The 23,264-nt window shown below is 44.5% G+C and overlaps 1 protein-coding gene across 1 annotated transcript in view; it reads right to left on the reverse strand.

Moving 5' to 3' along the window:
• DGLUCY (D-glutamate cyclase) overlaps nucleotides 1-23,264 on the reverse strand; it is a 94,888-nt gene that overhangs the window by 71,061 nt on the left and 563 nt on the right. The window lies entirely within an intron of this gene.

The raw sequence follows: 23,264 nt of genomic DNA on the forward strand, positions 1-23,264 counted from the left end.
CAAGGCTGACTGATGGGCAGCCAAAAGCCATTGTGGCTTCCAAGCAGAAGAAGGCTGCAGGAAGGCCGGGTCCCAGGAAATCAGCCCGGCTAGGGCAGGAGAGCCAGGACCCAGGGACATTTGTTCCAGGCTACATCGTTCAGGGACTCTGCCAGGGATGGAACAGGGGTCTGTACTCTCGATGGTCTCTTATGACAGGGCCTGGGTGCCTTTGCCTTCTGTACCTACCATCTCCTGCACAAGACATGCAAATGTGAATGGCCTGGGCGGGCTACGGGCCTTTGCCCAGTTGCTGGAACTTTTGGCATTATTTCCCGGTTCAAGGAAAGGCCTGTCTTCTGGGAATGGGTAAGTGGACTGGAAATTTGCCAAGCTGACTTTACAGACGTGCAACCCTCTGAAAAGCAACAGCCCTTCATGTGGTAAAGTCCTCTGGCCACACCTTCCTCCCACTGTTCTTGAGGGCAAAGGGTAGGAGGGTAAGAAGACACGTGCTTAGAGATGCCAGAGTAACAGGTGCACTTACACCTGCGTATGTATGATGTGTCACCTGCATACTGTGACAGCTCACAGTAAGTGACCCTGGAGGACAGGGCCATCCCCACCCTCATCGAGTACATTTCCTGGGATTCTGATAAGGACAGCATGGAGGAGACGGCCAGGCTCCACGGAGGGCGTGGGCCTCCCCCTCAGTGTCCCCTTCTCCCCACCTGTCCTGGAGAGCTGACCTGCGTGATCCCTCTCACGGCACCAGACGTGGCTGCAGGGGCTGAGTCATTAACCCTGTGGCCACCACAGCCACCAGTGCACGTCATAAAGCTACTGCCGGTGGCTCCTAGTTTCCTAACCAGGCCAGACTTCCTGCAGAGCCTGGGAGAGAGACACTGCCCAGTCCTCAGGGACTCCTTGACCTTGGCTCAGGCGAGGAGTGATACTGGCTCCTGGCACTCATGTGGCTTTATAGGTTGGAGGCCCCTGTCCCTGGTGTGTGCCTGTGTGTGTCTGTCTGTCTGTCTGTCTTCGCAGAACAGGAGGCTCTGGGAGCTGAGGTCCACTTGTGGCCTGTAGCATCCCCTGCTGAGGGCCGTCCTGTGGAGAAGAGGCCTTTTCTTCCCCTCCCACCCTCCCTGACCACAGCCCACCACCCTGCCCTGGAAGTGCAGTTCTTCCTTGGACCAGCTCTGCCCCAGGCTCCCATGGGGCAACACAGGCGCGAACCCCTGCAGCAGTAACAGTGGAGACCACAGCCCCCAGGGGGTTGCTCAGCTTTTCTGGTTTTCACTGGGAGAGGCAGAGACTAAGTAAGGTCCCTGGGGTTTGGGACTTACTCCGGAAACACAGCGGGGAGGAGACTCAGAAACATATTCAAACTGTCATCTTAGGTACCCCAGCTCTCCACACACAAGAGGGGAAGTGGACCATAATGCTTCAAGGCATTATTTATTTCACTTGTCATGTGTCTTTGACTGTAAATTACACCAGGGCAGGGATGCTGTTTTCTACTTTGCTGTAACCCGGAGCTGGGAACAGCACTTGACACCTACACTGAATTTGCAGCTCCCAGCGGGGCCCCTTTCTCCCTGGTTCCTGGCTCGTGTCCTCTGCCTGGACCATCTTCCTCTGGAGCTTTGAAGGCCTAAGTCCTCCTCATCCTTACAGACCCCACCCAGCTGTCCACTCTCCAAGGCACCTCTTCCAACCCTCACCTGACCTCCACCCACCTGGTTCCAGGCTCCTCCCCTGAGCTGTCTCGAGGCCCAGATCACACCGCGCTGCAGCGGCGGGTGAGAGGTCTGTCCCCACCACCAGCCCTGGGGGCGAGTCCTGGAGGGCAGCACAATCCCTGGCACACAGAAGGCGATCAATCAATCAATCAATCAATCAATATATGCTTTCTAAGTGGACAAACATGATTTTGTAAGCGGTGTTTGATTCTAGGCATAGATCCGATGAATAACACATTGGCTGAGTCCCTTGAACTTCTCCGAGGCTTGACTTTCTCAGTCTGCAGCGAGGACAGTGGGTGACTGGATCAGCTTACATGAATATTGGAGTGCATTGCTGGACTTTCTCTGTGCTTCTGACTTTGAAATTTGGGTCCTGTGAACTGTAGCCACCTGTCGGGTATCCCTGTTTTAGACCCTGTGGTCAGATCTGCCCTTGGTCAGAGGGAAGTTAAAGGTTCTTTATTTTAAAAGGTTTACTGTGTGCCCTGGCTGGAGTGGCTCAGCAGACTGAGTGCCGGCCTGCAAACTGAAAGGTCGCCAGTTCGATTCCTAGTTGGGGCACATGCCTGGGCTGTGGGCCAGGTTCCCAGTTGGGGATACAAGAGAGGCAACTGATTAATGTATCTCTCACACATCAATGTTTCTCTCCTTCTCTTTCTCCCTCCCTTCCCCTCTCTAAAAATAAATTAAATCTCTTTTTTTAGAGGTTTATTGAGTATTATGGACTGAATGTCTGTGCACCCCCACAATTTGTACACCGGAGATGGGGCTTTGGGAAGTAATTATGTTTACAAGTGCTCACATGGTCGAGACCCTGGTCTGATGGGACTAGTGTCCTCAAGAGAAGAGACAGACACCAGGGAGCCTGCTACCTCTCCACCATGTGGGGACACAGAGAGGAGAAAGTAGACCCTATAAACCAATCCCAGCTATGCTGGCACCCTGACCTTGGACTTGCAGCCCTTGGAACTGGGAGGAAATCACTGTTGGGTAAGTGTCAGTGTCTATATGGTATCTTGATGAGGCAGCCCCAGCTGATTAAGATGCATTGCCCTTGGGGGTTCCCCACCCAATCTGCTGGGGGATCTGGACAAATACAAGGTTGTGACCCATCAGAGCTATGGATGCAGTGCTACAGGGCTTAGGAAACGAACTGTTAGCTCTGCTGGTGAAGGGGGAAAACAGGAAGGTGGGCTTTAAACAAGCCCATGAAGAGAAGCTGGCATTTCCCAAGCAGAGGTCAGGAGGGAGGAGAGCATGAAGGGACGAGGTTTCACAATCTATGTAGGAAAAAGAACAATCATCAGTTTTCTTAACTTCAAAATCATACCCCAGCATCCTTGGTAATCAACATCTCAAGCCCTCTCTTCATAATAGTTGATGCAAAAATTAAATGTGAATACAGAATAAAGCAAAGCATTGTTTGGCTTTGCTGTCAGTCTGCACATCCTCACTCCAACCCCCAATTCCAATGTGTTCCCCTGGGCTGCCCCTCTCTGCTGCCATGAGGGAAATCAGCCCATTGGTTTGCATGGAGGGCACTGCTGGCAAGGAATATCAATCGGGAAGCCGTGTGGTGAGGTTCAGGAGGAACCCTTGGTGTCAGGGCCAGGTAGGGACTGGAGCAGACAGAGCAGTTATGAACAATGGAATTACCTTAGGGGGTGAACATTAGTCCTGGGGGTTAGTGGGGATGGATTAGAGATGGATGACAGAGGACAGAAATGTTAAAACTTAGAATTGAATGGATGTGGAACATGCAGGAGCACAGGGCTTTGACCCAGCTGCATCATTCACTCATTCATTCATTCAACAATGTGTATTGCTAGTCTTAATGTGTGCTAGAGACTGTGGTAAGCACTGGCAACACAGAAAAAATAGTGCTGGGAAGCCTCCTATTTCCATGGAACTTGCGCTCTAGAGGAGTAAAGATGGGTCACAGACAAGCAAATAAGTATACGAACAAGGTCATTCTAGATAGTGGTCCATGCTAGGAAGACAATAGAGTTGGTTGAGGAGATGGAGATGGAGAGGGATGGGGTGGGGCAGGGTGGGAGGAGGTCTGGGAGTCCTGGGAGGGACTCTAAAGAGAGACAGCTCAGCTGAAGGCAGAACGATGCTTCAGCTGTGAGCCATGGGAAGAAGGTCTGGAGGCAGAGCGTCTAAGGCCCCAAGGCAGGACACATATTTCTCACATACTCCAAAAACAAAAAAATTAAAGGAAAACATCATTGGCATTTCTGTTCTCAGGTTGACATAGAAGCAAGGAGACATTTCCATTCCCTAGGAAGGAACTTCAAGGAACACATTGCCTTGCTCCTTCTACTATTCTTTCAATTACAGTTAGCCTTCAACATTATTTTGTATTAAGTTTCAGGCATACGGCATAGAGGTTAGACAATCATATACTTTACAAAGTGTTCCCCCTGATATTTCCAGTACCCACCTGGCGCCATACATAGTTATCACAGTATTATTGACTATACCCTCTAAGCTGTACTTTACATCCCCGTGACTGTTTCATAAGCACCAATTTGTGCGTCTTAATTTCATCATCTTTTTCACCCAGTCTCCCAACTGCCCTTCCCTCTGTCGACCGTCAGTTCACTCTCTGTGTCTAGGAGCCTGTTTCTATTTTGTTTGCTTGTTCATTTTCTTCTTTAGATTCCACATATAAGTGAAATCATATGGTAATTGTCTTTCTCTGACTGACTTATTTCACTGAATGCTCCTCCTACTCTTGCTGGCCCACAGGAGGACATCTGGGTCAGGATCTAGAGATTCACGTTTTCTAGATCTTTCTGTTTGTTCTGTAACTGTGAGGTGACCACACCCCTCAATGTGGTAAAGGTAAAGGTGTAAACATGCCCAGGGCAGGCAGACAAACAGGGCTCTTTCCCTTATATTGTTCTCAGAATGTAGATTTGTATTGAAAGTGGGGGATTCAGCACACAATGCCTGTAGATATTTCTAGAAAAAAGATGTACAACTTCATACCTCCAACAAAGTTAATCAAAGGTCTGTGCTGGTCATGATAACATCTATAGGTAACATGAACTTCAGTGGGGTCCCTCAGGTACTTGAAACATAAAAAACATAGAATAAAAATACTAGAAGAAAATATTCCAAAATAGCAGCAGAGGTTGCCCCTAAATGGGTAGGGGTTGCCCCTAAAAGATGATTTTTCCCCATTTCTTTATTACTTCTCTATACTCTCTACTTTTCTTCAGAAAACATGTATTACTTGAAGATCAAAAACCAAAACCTCAAAATGTCCCAAACCCCCAAACTTCAGTGTGGCATATTTGGGGCTACCACATCCTCTGGGGTACAAAGTTACCTTCTATTCTAACAACTGCTACTTTAATCCTAGTTGTTGAGGTCAATGCTTGTTCACAGAAAGAGAGATGTACCAATTCAGTGAATGAATTAATGAAAGGATAGAGGGAGAAAAGAACTCAAAAGACCCACTGGGTGGGGGGAGATTCATTTCATTCTCCCCCAATATAACAACCTTATTGGTTCCTATAAAAAATTAAATTCTAAAACCACAAGTTTTCATTTTCAGAATTAAAGGAGACAGCCATGAAAGTAAATGCAAGCCAAGGCTATTAAATTCAGTTTTTGAGGGCAACTCAACTGCATACCACTCAAACTAGCTTTTTAAAATATTGATACCACCTTTATTATTTTATTATATTTTGTTACGCTAGTACGATAGTCCTATTTTTCCTCCCTTTGGCCCCCTCCACCAAGCACCGCCCACTCCCTCAGGCAATCAATCCTCACACCATTGTTCATGTCCATGGTTCATGTGCGTAAGTTCTTGGCTACTCCACTTCCTATACTGTACTGTACACCCCTATGGCTTTCTCTAACTACCTATTTGTATTTCGTAATCCCCTCACCTCTTCACCCTTTCCCCTACACCCTCCTCCCATATGGCAACCATCAAAACCCTCTCTGTATCCATGATTCTGTCTCTGTTCTTCTTATTTGCTTAGTTTGCTTTTTGGATTCAATTGTTGATAGATTTGTATTTTTTGCCATTTTATTGTTCATAGTTTTGATCTTTTTCTTAAATAAGGCCCTTTAACATTTCAAATAATAATAGTTTGGTGGTGATGAACTCCTTTAGTTTTTTTCTTGTCTGCAAAGCTCTTTATCTGCCCTTTGATTCTAAATGATAGCTTTGCTGGGTGGAGCAATCTTGGCTATAGGTCCCTGCTTTTCTAACTTTGAATATTTCTTGCCAGTACCTTCAGGCCTGCAATGTTTCTTTTGAGAAATCAGCTGACAGTCTTATAGGAACTCCCCTGTAGGTAACTAATTGCTTTTCTCTTGCTGCTTCTAAGATTCTCTCTTTATCTTTACCTTTGGCATTTTAATTATGATGTGTATTTAACTATGATGCGCTTTGCATCCATTTTGTTTGTGATTCTCTGTGCTTCCTGGACTTGAATGTCTATTTCCTTCATCAAATTAGGGAGCTTTTCTTTCATTATTTTTTCAAATAGATTTCCAATTTCTTGCCCCTTTTCTTCTCCTTCTGGCACCGCTATGAAGCGAATGTTAGAATACTTGAAGTTGTCCCAGAGTAATAGTAAAAAAAAAAACTACCCTCTTTTTTTTAAATTCTTTTTTCTTCTTCTTGTCCTGATTTGTTGTTTTTTTGCTTCCTTATGTTCAAAATCATTGATTTGGTTCTTAGCTTCATTCACCCTGTTGTTGTCTCCCTGTACATTGTTCTTTATTTCAATTAGTGTATTCCTTCATTTCTGCCTGGATCTTTTTTATGCTGTTGAGGTCCTTACTAAGTTCCTTCAGCATCCTTATAATCAGTGTTTTGAACTCTGCATCTGATAGGTTGCTTATCTCCATTTCATTTAGCTCTTTATCTGGAGTTTTGATCTGTTTTTTCATTTGGGACATTTTCTTTGTCTCTTCATTATGGCAGCTTTCCTGCATTTGTTTGTATGTATTAGGTAGAGCTGCTATGACTCCCTGTCTTAGTATCATGGCCTAATGTAGTAGGTGCCCTATAGGGTCCAGTGGCACAGCCTCCCCAAGCTGAGTACTTGAGATGCACCCTTTGTGTGGACACCCTTGTAGTTGAGGCTTGGTTGCTTTGGCAGGTCAATGGGAGGGATTTACCCAGGCCAGTCAGCTGCAAGGACTGGCTGTGACCACTGACCACGAATCTCTGCCCTTCATGGAGGATCGGCTGTGTGGGGGCAGGGTGGTCGTGCTCTGAGATGGTCTGTAGCTTTCCACTGGGTGTGCAGGCCCTAAGGTTTTCTGGGTGGTGCAGGCCAAGGTCAGCCCCTACCGGTGTTTTGCCCACAACCACACTGCCTGAGCTGTAAAGCAATCTGAGGTGGCTGCTGCTTGTGCTGGGCTTGGAGATTCACAGGTGAAGCCAAGTTGTGAATCTAGGCTGGATTCTGCTAGTGCGTGCCTGGGCCACTTAGCAAGAGTTAGGGGCTGGGGACTCATGGAAGCCAGTTGTTGCTTATTGAAAGGATTTAGGAAGTTGTGAAGCAGAAGCCAAGACCAACCATTCATATGGAAAAGCTACTGTTAACAGCTGTAAGTTGGTGGGACAGAGCCTCAAGTAATCTCCATGGCTAGGCAAGTAGAGTTAGCCAGGTTGATGGAATCTCAGATATGGCACCTCTCTGCTGGCTCTGTGGCTCTGCCTGCCTTTTCTGTCTGGGAGAAAGCTGTACCCCAGCCTTTGCCTTGGTGCCAGACACTTCAGTCCCTCCCTGTGTGCCCCTGGTGTCTTTCAAGCTGCTACTCCCGTACTGGAGCTCAGAGGGAGGAAGACTGAGTAAGTGTGTGTGGGGGTTCTTTAAGAGAAGTGGGTGCTACAGACCCATTTCTCTTGGGAGGTTGACAGATGTGTCTGCCTGATGTGAAGAGCCCCGCCTTTGACAGCTACAGACCTCACCTGTTTGTAGGCTCCAGATGCTCGCCAGCACTGCACAGCTGTGCTGCATTAGTCAGAGTCACGCCTGCGTGGGTTCTCAGCTGACTCGGACTGAGCAGAGGTAGAGCTTTCTGGTTTGCCTTGGCCTAGTCCAGCAGAATTACCTGTGTCGCTACCATTCCCCAGTGGGAACCACTGTGCAATGATTCTTTAATGGCTGCATAATCCTTCATCATAAGAAATATAATTTATTTAACCATTCCCCTGTTGTTGAGCAAACGCCATTTTCAAATTGTTTGCTCATAAAAATAGCTTCAGTGAACATATTTGCACATGAATCTTTCTGCCACTCAATATGAAACGTACTGGATAACAGTCAAACTGAAAGGCAAAGTTGACATCGCCTGAGTGGTAGGTAATCTCCCTACTCAAGGACACTTAGAAGCTCCCGCTCTTCTGACAGCTGAGCTGAATTAGAACTCAGGGTGACCTTGACATCTAAGTCAGCTGTCGGTTTCTCAGCTGGTAAGATGTAAAGGGGGTCCCAGGGGAGGAGACCAACACTTACAGGAGTTCCCGAGAACTAAGGTGAGTCCCTGTCTTTCCAAAAGTGTTGTCATTTGGATGCAGGAGTCAGCCTATTTCAAGGACTTCTGTTGACAGGTTCGCTTTCTTTCCTAGTGTATCTGGTCATTTCAGGCGTCTTGTTACTTAAATAGGTTTAATTAAATAAAATAAACTGCAGTCCATTGCATTGGAAGGGATGACTGGAATCTCACCGCAGAGAAACTTTGGGATATTCCGCAGCTTAGTTTCCTGCCCACCGCGTGCGGTCTGAATGCACCCCGATTCCTCCAGCAGAGGCGATGCCTTATCTGCTGTCATGATACCACTCCTTGCACATTATTGCATTGGTTCCCAGAACAACACTCTGCAGTACAAACGGCTACTTTTATTATCCCAGTTTTGTAAATGGAGGGGCTCAGCTCAGTGATGTGAAATGATTTCTGGTCCATTTCCCAGGCCCCAGGCAGGCCTCCGGCGAAAAACTGTCCCTTGTCACCAGAGTGTGCAAAGGTAGCAGAGTAGCAGCTGTGCAAACTCCAAATGACTTCTCAGGGGTCCTGATCTTGGCCTCCCTCCCTGCCCTCTTCAGTACCTGTCCATAGGGTGCAGGAGTCCTTTCGATGGGCTTTTGGCTCTGTCACCCCAAACCACAAAGATTTCTTTAAGCAAAATGACCCGAGAGCAGAAAAGGGGAGAATCCAGCCAGGTTAGGGTCTGAGAGAGGCAGCAGGGTCGGTTGTTAAGAGAAGTAGGAAACGATCACCAGACCCACTTCCCAGAGTGTCTGGGGCTGGGCAAGGACCGAATTCTTGCTTTGTCTCAACCAGGTTTCTGGGATTGGCTGCTGGGGTTGTGCCACGGCTTTCACTTTCTGTTTCAGATATTCCCTGTCACTTGCAATGTCTCATCACGGCAGCTGGCCTTACGGTCACAGTTGAACTTGAATTATTTGCCAACATTTTAAATCATGACCTAATAATAGTACTTAGTAATCTGGATTTTGATGTTTCTTGAAAAAATTGGAAGGCTAGGCTATGGCTGGCCAGCATTCCTGCTTGGCAGCAACTGGCTGCAGCTGCGGAGTGACGGCCCCTCCCCGACCCTCCCGGGCTGCTGAGCTTTCTCTCTCTGGCCTAAGTATTTCAGTTTCAAACATCTGAAGGAAAGAATATGATCCTAAGGCACCGTAAGCACTTCAAAGTGAACAAATCTTTGATGTCTATTCCCAAATAGAGCCTAATTTCTCATTTTTCTTTATCAGTCGTTAACCATGGAGTTGCTAGGATGCCGTGGTTAGTAGCAGGAACCTCAGGTTTGGCATCAGAGAGAGGGTTTGTGTCCAGGTGCTGCCATTTGTTAGCTTTGGGGTGCCAGGGAAGAAAAAGTCAGTCTAGATGGGTGTTTCCCCAAGTCGGGCGCCACCTTCCAAGGAACAGCAAGAGGTTCGGGGACCACCGTCTGGAATACACACGGAGAGACATAAAGTGCGGGGAGGCTGATCTTCCTGGGTGAATCTCGGAGAAGCTCAAGTATGACAGAGAATGTGAAATATGGGGCAGAAAACAGGGGAATGAATTGAAAGTCTGCCTATGGAACTACTGGGCCTTTCGATCCCACACCATCCATGAAGTCTCTGTCGCCCAGGAAAGCTACCGTCAGATTCCCTTCTTTAAAGAAAATTTAAAAATATCTCTGAAGGGGGTAAATCGTCACCTTCTAGTATTTAAGACACCGAGGCCTTCTTGTCAACAAGCCCCGATACACAGCTGACTCCTAGTCAGTTTTTTGGCTTCACTTTTTATTAAGAATAGACAATGAAGAATCTCTAGAAACCTCAGGAAAAGACTCCTTAATAAAAAGAGAGAGGCTAAAATAAAGAGAAGGGGAACCCCCCCCCATCCCCAAAGGAAGCAGTCATTTTGAGGAAGAGAGCTCAGATCAAAACAAACTAAACTAAAAAGCTCTGATTAAAATATTCAGAAAGACTCATGAAACTATTTCCTCTGTAAAAGAAGAACAGGCTGTCAGGACAAAGGACAAACAAGATGAGCTCTTATAAATTAAAACCGGGACTGTTCAAGTTGTAAAAGAGCCAATGGAAAGTTTGGAAGATAAAATTACAGTACTCTCTCTAAACACACAAAACCAAAAGAAAAAGAGATTTTAAAATCTCTTTTAAATGGTAATACAGGAGATTAAAAAAAGACATAGAAAACAAATACAGGAGGCCTAACATCTAGTTAATAGTAGATTCTGAAAGGAAGAATAAAGAAAATCAAGGGAGAAAATATTATCAAAAAATGCTACAAGAGAATTTTCTGGCACAGAAGGCCATAGGTCTCTAGACAAAAAGAGCCCATTGGGTGGTAAACATAGAGTTTAAAAGACTCCTCTGTTGACATAATTGGATTTTTTTAGCGCATCAAAGATAGAAAGAGCAATGGAAAGATTTCCAATGAAAAAAGTCCCCGATAAAAGAGTGAAAATAATAATGAAAATTAAATGGACGTCTCATTGGCAAGACGGAAGGCTGGAGGCAATGGTGTGACGCCTTCAGCTGCTGCAGGAGAGTGATTTCCAACCTGCAGTGTCACACTCAGACTGTCATCCGGGTGTGAGTGCGGAATCAAGATCTTTGGGAACAAACAAGGTTCAGAGAATCGACTTCCCACACGCCAGTTCTTAGGAAGGTACTTGAACAGGCACAGAAGAAAAACAAAAGTGTAATTGAAGAAGTAGAAAGATATGGATCTTGGGAAACCTGAAACTGACCCCGGAAAGCCAGAAAGAGAAATCCCATCACTTCATTGGCTATACAGCAGGAGGGCAGAGGGCCCCATGGGGGGCGGTGCTTACCAACTCAGCAAAATACCTGATGGAATGAAAAAGCTGGGGGCCGGGGGGGGGGGGGGGGTGGAAAATGAACTACAATAAAGGAAAAAAGAAACAAGATAAAAGAAAGGTGGTCTAGATGGGCAAATGTTTTTCCATGAAAGGAAAAACAACTTTTATATAAACACGTTGCCTCTTGAGAGAACAATATGTACAGAATCACAACAATGTAAATGCTGTTTAAATGATTTTTTTCTCAAGCTGAGGTTTTCTTTAAAATATAAAAGAAGTGGTTCTTGAAAATGCTGATGAATAGAGAAAAAGGATACCTACAGTGTTCTCTTCCCACTAGTCAGCCAGCCTATCCAAAAACAGGGCCACACACAGCAGGTCAGTGCTGGTAGCTTTCACTGTGGTTTAGTGGTAGATCATCCGTGTCCAGGCTCAGTAGAGATTCCCCGTGTGTGATCTTGGTTCTGGCTTTCCACCCTCACTGAACATGAACAAGGGCTCCTGCTCCTTGGCCACAGCCAAATCCCTGGGGCCCAGCGTTCTTTGCCTAGCATCATTAACAATAGATTTCCCCTCCTTTCTTAGGGTTGTTGATTCAAGACTCTTCCCACCCTTGGCACACGGGAAGCGGTTTCTGTGCCAGGGCTTTTCTGCTCCAGGGATCTTGCGGCAAACAGGGAACCCCCACATCTGGAGCACCCCTCAGCACCTCCGTGTTTCTGAGCAGGTTTAGAACTGTTTGGATTTATCACAACCCTGAGAGGTGGAACTTTCTGGCATGATGCCCAGCCTTTCGCCCGGTTCATGGTGGGTGTGCTGGTGCCCATTTAAATGATTTTCACTTTTTAAGATCGGTCTTTGGAGAAGTAACTACGATATACAAAAGAATGTAAGTCCGTAGCCTTCAAATTGCATATGGCAGAAATTGGGAGGCAGACAGGGAAGAGAAGTTAGGGATGCTGCTGCCCTTGTCTTAGAAAGTGAGCAGTCAAGAGACCCTGCTGTGACCAGATGGATCAAACAATTGAAGTGCATCAAAGTAACCCAGGTAACCTACGGAGAAGCAAAGGAGTTGTGTAACTATATAAAAAGAAGAGGAACTGCTGCCGAAAATTAGCCTAATCCTCATTTATCACAGAAAAAGAAAGATAAGTAAGGTATAAAACAAATCAACAGCGATAGCAGTATATTATTTAAAGATAGAGAGAACACCAGATCACCTAATATCTGAGAGTGAATATGATTATTTCTATAGAATGGGGCTGGGGGAAAGCTGAGGTGGGACGGGGGTATTTTCAGTGCTTTTATCTGCTCGGCCTGCCAGCAGGCTGTTTCCTGTCCTCCATCCAGCCCTTGCCCGCCCCTCTCTCCTTCATCTCTAGCTTTCTGGCCCCAACTTGTCTGTTTATTCACTTAAAACCAAGTTTTGGCCCTGGCTGGAGTGGTTTACTGGATTGAGCACAGGCCTGCAAACTGAAGGCCTGGTTCGATTCTCAGTCAGGGCACATGCCTGGGTTGCAGGCCATGTCCCCAGTAGGGGGCACTTGAGAGGAAACCACACATTGATGTTTCTCTTCCTTCCCCTCTGTCTAAAAATAAATAAAATCTTTAAACAAAAAGATTTAAAAAAAACAAACAAGTTTTGCTGTGGTTGTGTAACAAGTCAACTAGTGTGACAGGCATAATCTGACTCACAGTCTCCACAAAGGTCTGATCCCAAACTGGAGTCTCCCAGCCATTACGCCAAAGGGCCCCTTTTCTCACAGAGCATGTGGGGCTTCTGCAGATATCTCAAGCTCTGCAGATCCAGAGGGAGGAAGGCACACGACAACGGGGTGGGGATGGCACAAGATGCTGACGACGCTGATGGTGATGATGCTGATTCTGCATGTCTTGCACGGGGAAAGGTGTTTACTGATTATATTAGTTTTTCACTGCTGCACAACAAACAACCACAAATTTCACAGCTTGAAAAAACACCCATTTATTATTTCCCAGTTCTGTCGGTTAGAACTTGCTAGATCAGATGGCTTCCTTGTTTAAGGTCTCACAGGCTGGAATTAAGGTGTCGGGCAGTCTGGGCAAAAAATCCACTCCCGAGTTCATTCAGGTGGTTGGCAGCATTCAGATACTTGCAGTTGTGGGGCTGAGGGCCTTGCTTTCCTATTGGTTGTTGGCGAGGGGTTGCTCTTAGCAACTAGAGACTGCTCTCAGGGTCTCTCCACGTGGCTCCCTCCTTGTGAAAGCCAGCGACAGAATGTCTCTCCTGCATGATTGACTTTTCATGTTTTGAATCTCTGACTTCTGCTACCAGCTACAGAAAATGCTCATCTTTTAAAGTGCTTGCGTGGTTAGGCCCACCCAGATCATCTCCTGATTTAAAAGCCAACTAGTTAATAAATTTAATTACATCTGGAAAATCCTTTTTTTCATGTAACATAGTCACGGAAGTAGCGCCAGGGGGAACAAAGATTATAAGGGCCATTTTATTGTTCCACCACATTACTCAGAAAAATGACTATTATTTTTATGTATCTGGTTTATGGTAAAAAATAACATAGAAGAGTACACAGAGGAAGTTTTTAAAAACATGTCCAAAACCTCACTTCCCAGAAACAGCTATCAGCACTTGGAATATACCACCTTGTGCATGGAAACAGACTAGAAAGATCAAGAGACAACAGTGGCATTTTACTTTGCAAATTACTTTTAAGTAAAATGGTTAAAATTAATTTTACAGAAAATGAAACTGAAGTGAAACAGGAGATGCTGAACTTCAGCTAAGTGTTTCTCTACCACCAAAATTATCCCCTTAAAAAAAACTAATATAAAAATTATCAAGAAGCTGGATTCAGGCTTGCTTTAAAAAGCTGCAGTTCATGCATCTTATTATTTAGAGTGATTATTTCCCTGACATTAAAGATGAGTAAATTTACACACTTCCAAGTCCTCGCACTGCCCTCTCCCCTCACATCCCAATTTTGTGTTAGGTACATAGTTACTCTTACAGGGTAAGAGTTTGTGATGTTTACATTTTGTTCTTAAACTATAAATTCCACAGCTGTTTGGTCTTACTTCTCTACTTAAAACAACTCAAAGCTCATCTTCAGGAGTTTTTATAAGATCCTCCATTCTTCTTTCGATGTTGATTCATCTGGATTTCAGTAGAAAGAATTTTTTTTCGAGAACGTATGAACCCTGAGTTCCTTTGTGCTTGCCAGTGGCTGCCGATGGCCTTCACATTTCCAAGACAACTGGGTAGAAGGTAAAATTCATGGGTCACGCCTTCATGCTTTTAAGTTTTGTAGACTTTGCTTTGTGGTCATTTTTTTTATCCAGCATATTTTATGGTTGATCACTCCGCACAAATTTCACGTCGACACAGGGTGTGCTTCCTGCCTGCTGATTCAAGTCTTCTTTCAATTCAGTTGCTTCTATTGCTCCATTTGTTCTGGAAGCTTCTGCAAGAATGCTGCTTTTCACATCTTACATCTCCACTGTGTATTTTCTATAGCTATCAAATTTTTATAATTTTTAGCATTTCTTTGTTCTTTTCAGTATTGTTCCGCTGTGTTTTTACCTGAGTTCATTCTATTTTGGGTTTGTTCTAAAGCAGCTTTCCTTCCTTGTGCTCCGCCACTCTGTTTTATCCTCTTTGGCTCCTTTATTCAATTCCTGATTTGTACCCTTGAACCTCCTCTTTAAGATTTCTTCTTTCAGGAACATAATGTTAAAATTTTTCCGGCAAGATGAAGAGTTTTTGCTAAGTAACAGTATGGGAAGGGGTGGAGGAAGGGCGTTGAGGCGCTTGGCGGCTTTGCTTTGGTATTTCCGAATCTGTTAACTTCCTGTCCGTGAGAGACTGTCTCTGAGCTTCCGGGGAAGATCCTGGGGCCCCAGCAAGGCCCTCTCATCCAGTCTCTCGGGATTATCATCTAGCAACTGCCTTTGCGTCCCTTCCACTCTCTCATGCCTTTGGCCTGGAGGCTAGGTCATAGCCAGTAGAAATAAATAAACATCAGCCAGGTTTCTCCTTGATACAGACCTTCCCCACTATCACACTGGTTCTTTGCAAGAACACTACCTGTTTTTCTGGCAGGGTCCTTGGATCTTGTAACTCAAATTTCAGTCATTTGGGTACCACTTCTTCAATTTTGCCTCTTTTGTATATCACCTTGATTATAATCGCTCCTCTTCTTTGAGTCAATTTCCAATTTTTATTTATTTAAAAATGAGGCATATCTCTATCCTAAATGAAAAGCCAATAATATCACTTGCCATAAATAACTATCATAAGTAACTATCAAAATAAATGCAGTGAGTAGTTTTACTGTTAAAACAGTAGTAAGTTCCAGCTAGATACAGTTGTCTGCTGGAGGCTGAGTCTGAGGCCTGTATTTTCCTGGTTAGAAAGAGAGATAAGGGCAAATCAGAAGGAAGGGAAGGACCACAGGCACCAAACCAAGACTTTCTTCTTAACGAAATCACAAACGAGAGAACTCTGATTGAATCATTTTCATTCTGCTAGGATTAAATGACTGTCTGGCCTTGGCTGGTGTGCCTTGGTGGATTGAGTGCTGGCTTGCAAACTTAAGGGTCGTTGGTTCAATTCCCAGTCAGGGCACCTGCTTGGGTTGCGGGCCCTGTCCCCAGTTGGGGGTGTGTGAGAGGCAGCCGATCAATGTGTCTCCTGCACATCCTTGTTTCTCTCCCTTTCTCTCTCTTTTCCCCTCTCCCTAAAAATAAATAAATGAAAGCTTAAAAAAAATGACCGTCTATGTAACGCCTAGACTTACCTCTTGTGCCCCCAGTGATACAAGTGCCCCTTGCTCTTGGGAAACCCCAGGCCAAGCCAAGGATCGATGACTTGGTCCCTGGGGATAGTGGCACTAACTTCTAAAGAAACATGTTTCCTGCTCAAGGCTGGGGGCAATATATGCCCTCAGCGTTTCGCCAATTTCAGTAGAGTTTTACAGTATTTGGTAGGCATGCTTCATGGTTTGTGGTCTGAGGTTTTGTGAGTTTCCTTGTTTCATTAAAAACAGGACTTTTTCTGTGTTTTTACCTTGTTTCGTTTTTCGTTGCTTCCGGAAGATTTTGGGGTGGAGGGGTAGGGAGGAAGAGAGTAAAATATCTTTACTCTCTTTATCTGAAGATATTTGCGATGTGCGTGCCTCTAAAGTCTCTCCCAGCTGTGCACTCGTGGGCACAGGTCCCCGCGCCAGATCTCAGACCAGATCTTCCGACTCAGCAGAGGGCTCCATATCCGCCACAGTTGGAGCATTTCTGAGCTCTGTAGGTACTCTCTGGAGTAATGGAAGGGACAGTGAGAATCTGCCTAAATGCTACCACCCTCCCTCCCTGCACTTCCTCCTTGTTTGTGAACGCAAGGTGTATGTGTGCCTTCCTAACATCTTTTTTTTTGGGAAGAGTGGCAATGTGTCACCTTCAGCAGTGGATGAGTGGCTTCCAAGAGCACAAACGCTCCCTAACTGTTGGTCTTTGTATTCTGCAGCATGTCCTTAAGCTACCTGGTTCTATATCACACAGTGTAGGTCCTGACAAGGTCAAAAACAGAATCAAGACGTGGATAATGTTGTTTTTGACTTTCTGAAAGAAGCTCTCTCCTGTCTGAGTGTACATCTAAGTGTTTTGACGGAGCCAGATAAAGGGTGGCATGATGCGGTGAGTCTCTGGCATTCCCTAATTCTTATAAATCCAAAGGTGAGGAGCTTCCTGCTCATGTTGCATGAAAAATGAATTCATGAAGTCCCAATGGCTCACACCACCAAGGCCTCCTCCCACTTTGCTTCAGCCCTCCCCCCTCCACCCCACGCTGAGGACTGACGAAGCCAGAAAGCATGGCACCCTAGACACAGGCCCACAAGGTAAAGGGGTGAGCTGGGGGCCCATTCTGGTACCAGGGACCAGCAGGCCTGGAAAAAAGGCAGTTTCTAAGGGGGAACGAATGTATTTGCAAGATTTTTCTTTACCACTCTTACGGCCTTAGCAGAAATCTGACTTTCTCCATGACACTTTCCCTTTCCAAGCCATTTCTTGGACAGATCTGCCTTCCCCACTTGTCTGTCTCTCAGGGCAGGAGGGACTGGTGATGTTTTTCCTCGGTTCCAGCAACCGCGTCCAGACTATGTCCATTGTCTCATGCCCTCAAAACCTTTTCTTCCTTTGACGCCAAGCCATCATCATCTGATCTGTTAAGCTTCCACCCATTTTATTTGGTGTGTTCAGCCCCTGATTTATCCCTTTTCTCCCTACCCTATCTGGCATCACCACTACCTGTGAAAAGTTGCTGTTGTTTTGAAACTCCAACATTACCATCCTCCCCTCTATGGGTTATACATTAGCGTTGTACATTGCCAAGCTGGCTCTACATTATAATCGCATGGGAAACTTTAAGAAAATATCACGAAGTCCAGGCCCCACCCCAGACCGATTAAGTCACACTATTCAGGGGTGGGAGTTTTTGTGTTTGTTTTCGAGTATCCCAGGTGACTCCGGTGTGTAGCCAAGGCTGAGAACTGCTGTTTCTGCTGTTTTTACTCCTTCGTGTTAACAAGCTCCTGCTCCTGGACTCCAGCCTATTCTTGCAGGCCAGCTTTTTTCTTGGCTTCACCACCTGCTCACTCAACTTGGGCCCCAGGGTCAGTAATTTTGACTGGGTTGTTGCCTAGCCCAGCGGGGGAAATGTAAGTTGCTAGAGGAAGACATTTAACTATCCTGATTCAGGCTTTCTAACTCCACCTGGGACCCCAGTGGGAGTCGGCAATTATCCCTGTTAGCTCGCTATATTTATTTCCCACAGTGACTGTTCTGAACTGTTTCCACTGTCCTCAGTTTCCAAGATGATCTCCTCCCATTTCCCCCATCACTCAGCATGGGGCTTGAGTCTTTGAAATAAACTCTCTGCAACAGGTGTGCACATCTGGGTGTTTTTAAACTGTCTACAGGTGAGAACAGCTTATAGGGCTTATTCCTGCTTTACTGAGATTACACCCTAAATTGGCTCCTCTTATTATGCCTTCTCTTTAAATGTAGGTTTCCAACTCATTCATTCATTCATTCATTCATTCATTCATTCATTCATTCATATATTATGTGATTCATTCAACAAACGTTTACTGAAAGCCTTCTTTGGTCTAGAGATTATTCTAGATGCCAGGGATACTGAAATGAGATGACCAAGATACCCTTACATCTACAAGCTGGTCCATGCTTGCCTCCAGCCCCTCCTCTCTCTCTCCTTTCTTGGTGAAGGACTTGAGGTCTCCACCTACCCAAGCAAACCTCTCAGCCAGCTCAGGCTCCTACCCTGACCATTTTTTTAGAGATTCTCCTTATTAGTTCTCCAACCTCTTCACCATCTATCCATCCCATCACCATTCAAATGTGTGCCAGTATTTCTCATTAAAAAAAAAAACACAATCAAATAGGACATACCCATTAAGATATCACAGTCATAACTGCCATTGGCAAGATCCACCAATGGATGCTAAAATCACTGGGTGAAAGTTTAAGTACATTTGCATACTAAATGTATCTCAAAGGCCTCTCAGTATTTATTAATTATAATGGGAACAATAATAAAGTAGAGAAAGATGGCAAAGGCCACCTTAACCAAGTGTTCAAGGTGAACATCATAAGAAGTAAGAATATAGACTTGTAACCCTGAGATGATGAGTTGATGAAAAGCCCATCACCTCTGTGGTATTCTTGCCAAAAATGGTCATTCCAACTTAATCATAAGAAAACATCAGACAAACCCAAATTGAACGGCATTCTACGAAATACTTGACCAGGACCTTTCAAAAGAGTGCAGGTCATGAAAGCAGGGGAAGACTAAGGAACTCTTACACATTGGAAGAGACTAAGGAGCCATGACAACTAAATGTGGTGTAGGATCCTGCATTGCATCCTGGCACAGAGAGAGAACCTGTGTCCATTCCCATAAAACCTTATGGACATTGAAATTTAAATTTCATGTGTTGCAGTACACTCTTCTTCTTTTAATTTTTCCACCATTTTAAAATATAAAAACTATTTTTGCAGAAAAAAATGGTGAAATCTTTAGAGTCTAAAGTTTATTTAATAATGTCATACTAATGTTAATTTCTCAGTTTTCAATGATTGAACATAATATTAGAGGAAGCTCAGTGGAGGACATGTGGAAATTCTGTACTGTTTTTGAAACTCTTCTGCAATTTTAAAATCACTTGAGAATGAAAAGTAAAAAACTCCCTGGGTCCCTACAGGCCTTCCTTTTCCATTTTCCTTCAGAGAAAAACTCCTTGAAAAGGATGTCCACACACACCGCTTCTCTTCCACTTCCCATTTGCTCTACAAAAACCATCTTAGACATTGTCCCCAGTGGCACCCAAGTTGGCAAATACATGGGATCTTTCCAAACCTCAACTTCTGTGACCTCTCAGGGCATGTGACATAGCTGAGCACTCCCTCCTTCTTGAAACACTTTGGCTTCCAACATAAAAAAACTCTTCAGGTTTCCCCTCTTACGTCTTCAGCTCCACCTCTTCATTCCAACATCTCAGTGTTGAAATTTCTTAGACTTCTGTCCTGAGCTCCTCTGCTCATTCTCTTCCCAGGTAATCTTATTCACACTTCTGGCCTCAAATACCCTCTATATGCCAATGATTCCTAAAGTTATATCTCTACCCTAGACCCCTCTGCTGTTCTGCAGATTCATATACCCATATAGCTACTTAATATTGGCATTGGATATTTAGAAATTAAACTCTTGAATCGCTCTCTAATACATACTTTTTCTTTAATTCACCCATCTCTTTAAATGGTACCACCATCCTTTTCCCTCCACCTAGTTCTTCATGCTAGAAACTTGTTATTTTTTCAAGCAGTTCTTTATCCCTCATCCAGTATATCCCATACTTCATGAAGTCCAAAATATATATCTAGAAACATTCTATTTCTTTCCATATCTACTACACCTGCCATCATCTTTTGCCTAGACGACAGTGATAACCTCCTCACTGGTCTCCCTGTATCCCCTCTTGCTCCCTCCAGTCCAGTCTGTAAACACCAACCACAGTGGCCTTTGGAAAGCACTACCCCAATCATATCATTTCCTTGTTTAAATTTCTTCCATTGCTTTTGACTTCACACAGGGAAAATGGGAAAATCCCCCCAAATATAAATCCTACCACACACTTTGTGACAGGGTATCTCCCTCACCTCATCTCTTGCTTTCTGTGTTATGACCCTACTGGTTGCTTCTCAATCCCTACAATGCAATAGGCTCTTTGCCTGTCTCAGTACTTTGCATCTGCATGTTTCTAGAAGTTTCTTTCCTCAGCAATTCACTTGCAAAATCATCAAGGTAGGCTAGACTATGTTTTCGTAGCAAACAACCCCAACATCACAGTAGCTTATGCCTAATGAGATTTATTTATTGCTCACATGACAGTCTGATGTCGGTCAGCATGGCTCTTCTCCAAGTGGAGACCCAGGGGCTCATGGTTCTTCTAAATTGTGGCACCCCTATATTCAAAATGTGGTCTTTGTAGTGCCATGGAAAGAGAAAAGAGTGTGAGGGATTATCCATGGGGTTTTCTCTGCCAGGCCTGCAAATGGCACATATCACATCTGCCCTTACCCATTGCCCAGATCACAGTCATATGACCCTAGCCTAACTGCAAAGGAAAAAAAAAAAAACAACAAAAAAAAACTGTACTTCTCCTGTGTGTCCAGGAAGAGGAAATGAGATTGGTGAGCATCGGACCAGTCTCTGCCACATCCTGATGAAAGACTACTCATCTTTAAGAATCAGTTTAACTAGTACTTCCTTATAAAGACCTTTAAGCTCCTCTGACCTAAATTAGGCCCCCTGATAGATTCTACTTTTGCACCCTATAATTTTCCTTTATGGCGTGATCACAATGGAAAGCTAACATTTCTTTGTGTAATGACTTAAGATTTATTTCTGTTTCGACTTTAGGCTCTATGCATGCGAGGATTGCATGTTTTGTTCCCACTGTGCCTTTGGAAACTACCACAGTAGTTGGTATATAACTGGTGTAAAAGTGATTGAGTGAATCAACAAACAATTGCACAGTTATTCCCTGGCTACATATAATGCACTACTTGTGGAGGAGAAAGATGAATAAGTAGGCGCTTATGGTGTAGTGCGTTGAGTTTCACCCGGTGCCCCATGGCAGGCGCATGTTGCATCCTAAGAGGCACACTAAGGTCATGTATGACCTAAGAAGTTTTAGAACATGCAGCGCCTCACTGTTTAGTCATGGGCAATAATCTCTTTTTCCTTTGATTGTCAAATTTAAAAAATGACGACAGCTAGCACAACAATAGCCATTCAGGATGAATGCATCAAAAGTATACTTATTTTTTTTTCTGGTCAGATCGGCAAAAAATTTTTTTTTGGTGTGCTGCAGAATTTTAGTACTTAGTTTATGTGAGATGAAAAAGTGGAAAATTGCTAGTGTAGTGAGATAAATGTTCCAGGTAGGTAAGCCCAGGGAGCTGAGGGCAACGTGAAGGGGTTGCAGGGGCTTCCCTGCTTTATCTTCTGTGGCAGTGTAACCCACAAGTCTACAAACTATGGCCTGCAGGCCAAATCTGGTCTACTGTCTGCTTTTTTTTTTTAATGACCCAAGAGCTAAGAATGGTTTTTATATTTTTAAATGGTTGCAAAGGATAAGAATATATTATGACACGTGAAAATTATGTGAAATGTAATTTCAATGTCCATAAATAGCTTTATTGGAACACAGCCATATCCACTAGCTTTCTTGCAGCTTTCAATATAGTAGAGTTGAGTAGTTGTGAAAGAGGTCACATGGTTAGCAAAGCCCAAAATATTTATGACTTGGCCCTTTGCAGAAAATTTTTGCTGACTTCTGATCGAATCCATACTTACTTTAAAAGTCTGTTTCTATGTGAATTATGTCCAAGTGTCCATCTTTAATCCTCTTATTTTCCCCATGTTCATACCCACTGCCAGAAATTAGGCCCCCATAAATTCTATCCTTGGAACAGTATTTTTACCGTTATCTTTCTCCTCCTCTGCCCTTCAGTCCATTCTCAATAATTTCCAAGAGAACAGCTTTGATGTTGTAACGACTGTTTGAGGCTCCCCCTTCCTGCACTAAATAAAACCTGCACTGCTTAGCAGGGTAGTTAGTCAAGGTTCTCCGTTGTTTTACCACACCTCACCTTTTCAGCTGTACCTCTTACATCATACTCCATCAGCCTTATCTATCACTTAACCCACTCTTGCCTTCTTTACCTCCAGGTTTACTGTCCCAGTTACCATCTTTGTATGAAGTATCTGCTTGTATTTCCATCTTACCCAGCTTATAAATTGGTTATCTCAAATGCCTCCTTGCCCTAAAAAGCTTTCCCCAGCTCCTTTACTGAGAATAATTGTGCCATCTGTGCGATTCTCTAGCAGTTTGTATGATTTTAATTTCAAATTCTGATTTATAGTTTTCTGTGTATATACACAGAATGTGTTTTCCTCATGTTCTACTGAAAGCTGTTTATGGGCAGAGGTAGTATTCCATCTCTGTGTCCTTTTGGTGTCTAGGATGAGTCTTATATAAAAGCGGAAATGCCTGTCCTTTTCAAGTCCTCATCGAGAGCTGGGATTGCGAATTTTTGCTAAGAACTACCTGTATTTAAGCACAAACTTAACTTGTTAAAGGCTTACTAGTGCAAGTAACTCCTTTTTAGCACACATTGTCTTCCAGCTGATCACACAACCATGTATCTCTACCTAAGGCCCTCAGGTTTGTCCTGAAAACACGTGCGTGATAAGTGTTTCCCTCCAAGTCCCTCATCTGTCTATGGTGATTGGCGGACCAAACGTTCCAATCAGCCCTCCTGCCTCTTTCAGCAATAGCCAATCACAGACCTCGAGCACTTCCCAACTACTAGACACTGTTTACTAACAGACTGAAGCGGGGGGACTAGGGGCGTGACCGTTCTGGGGAGGTCTAGGAGAGAAGGTCCTGACTGCGCGTGCGCACCAGAGGAAATAGGCGGAGCAGAACCTCGAATCTCTCCAATCGGAGTAGTCGCGCTCCTCCCTCTCCTGCCTCCCCGCCAAGCAACAACAATTTGAGGAGAGGGGCGGGGCAGCCTTCAAAGCGTCAGAACGGATTGCCAAATGGGATCCGGCACTG

Source organism: Artibeus jamaicensis, unplaced genomic scaffold, assembly GCF_021234435.1.
Source record: "Artibeus jamaicensis isolate MK-2021 breed Jamaican fruit bat unplaced genomic scaffold, CSHL_Jam_final contig_444, whole genome shotgun sequence".
Classification (NCBI taxonomy): domain Eukaryota; kingdom Metazoa; phylum Chordata; class Mammalia; order Chiroptera; family Phyllostomidae; genus Artibeus; species Artibeus jamaicensis.